We start from the raw sequence: 2147 nt of genomic DNA on the forward strand, positions 1-2147 counted from the left end.
ACCTGAGAACATTAACCAAAGAGCTCAAGCTGAAATGTCAGGTGGGGCTGCATCTGCAGCATTGCCTGGGGGAGATGCCTTACAAGATATTGCTGAGAGAACCTGGGAAACACCCTCACCACCCATTATTTCCTCTAGACCTGTCACTAAAATTAAGGCTCAGAAAGCTCCTAAAGTTGTGGTTGAGATGATTACCCAAAAAGCGCTCTACACTCACAAAGATCTGCTCGAGCTTTTGAATATGTACAAGCAGAAGCCTGGGGAATATCCCTGGGAATGATTAGTAAGGGTGTGGGATACTGGTGCAAGAAACATAATATTAGACCAGTCTGAATTTCTGGATATGGGACCCCTAAGCAGAGATTCTTCTTTCAATGTCTCAGTGAGAGAGGCTAAGAGAGGATCTAATTCCTTATTTGGTTGGTTTGCTGAAGCATGGACTGCCAGATGGCCTAGATTAGACCATCTTGAGGTGCCTGACTTACCTTGGTACACTGTAGAAGAAGGCATCCAAAAGCTTAGGGAAATTGGTATGTTGGAATGGATCTATCAGGATATTCCCATAGACCCAAAAAGGGGGTGTCCTGAGGACATACCCTTCACCACAACCATAAGGAACAGGTTTGTGAAGTGGGCCCCACATCTCTGTGTAGCTGCTTATGCTAGTTCTATGCCTCAGCTTGTGAGCTACACTAATGGTAGTGCAGCCGATTCATGGATTGTGTCACTAGAGCTTGAGATTTCTTCAAGACCTGCTTCACCATGCTGCTGGTATATACATTGTTTGAGCTTGAGGCTGTCAGACTTGTCTTGCATTGCTTGAGTTTGATATCCCATGCAGACCTGCTTCGCTAAGCTCCTGAGCTGCTGCCTGTTGGTGATCGCCTTGCTGTTTGCTGCCTGTGGCCAGACTGCCTGCATTGTCTGAGGGAAGACGCAGTTGTCTGCTTCCTTGAACTTGGACCCGGCAGCCCTGTGAGTTGAAGGACATCCAGTATCTTAACTGTTTCATGGAAGTGAGTTGAACTGATCCCTCTGTATTGCTGTGTGGACTAATTAGCTGTTATATTACTTCATGTTGTATATATATCTATATCTATCTATCACCTATTTATCTATATAATCAGAAGTGTCCTGGTTTTGTTTCTCTAGAGAACACTTTCTAACACAAGTTGAAAAACCTGGGCAATGAATGTACAAATGCGCTTTACACAATTGATGTATGTATGGATTGTGATAAGAGTTGTATGAGCCCCTAATAAAATGATTAATAAATAAATAACAAGAAAAACCTATAAAACCATTCTGTCCAGCCCTATATGGTCACTATGAGTTCAAATCTGTCCCACAGTGGTGGTGTTTTGATTACAGCATAATAGCATTGCAGGATGCTATCTGTTGCAAGTTGATAGGAACCCAACACAAACTATTTCTAACCATGAAGGTGGATTTATTAACTCAAGTAACTAACTAGACTCAGAGTGATTATTTAGGACAGAGCAGAACCGTCCCTGTGAGTTTCTGAAACTGTAAATATTTACAGGAATAGAAATCTTCATCAATCTTCTGTTGAGTAGCTGGTGGTTAGTAATTGGAATGGACTCAGTGGCAGTGAGTTTTTAAGTGAACCAACTAGATCAGAACCTCTGCCTCAGGCATAGCTGTATGCAGAGGCTCAAAAAATATGATCAGAAGTTTCCCTTTCCAACGTTTAGATCTATATCTTCTGTGCTGTAGTCTCAGGCAGGAACCCTTTTCCTGAAGGTTACTGGAAGCTCCAGTTTCCACAACCCCGCAAAGAAAGCCTCTTCCTTAATAGCTCTGGCCAAAGTACAGAGCAGAAGAATCACTGAACTGGCTGCTGATTTGCCAAGCTGAGGTCACAGACCCAACACTATCACAGGTGGTTTAAATAGGGGGAAATAAGGGGAGAAGTAGCCTCTTCTGAACTTCATGTTCTGAGAGTGAGGAAGTAACATCCAAAATAAACTTAGACTGCTTGGTGCTAAACAGGCTATAAAATTCAAGGTGAGAACTTATTACAAGTGAAAGTCTCAGGCCCAGAACCAGACCAAATTACAAAATAGTCCTTTATGTTTCATGTGCACCTTAATGTTTGCAAAGCACTGTATCTTCACTGGTCTCTG

This window comes from Echinops telfairi, unplaced genomic scaffold, assembly GCF_000313985.2.
Source record: "Echinops telfairi isolate 266 unplaced genomic scaffold, ASM31398v2 ScPeMD7_3;HRSCAF=10, whole genome shotgun sequence".
In the NCBI taxonomy this organism is placed as follows: domain Eukaryota; kingdom Metazoa; phylum Chordata; class Mammalia; order Afrosoricida; family Tenrecidae; genus Echinops; species Echinops telfairi.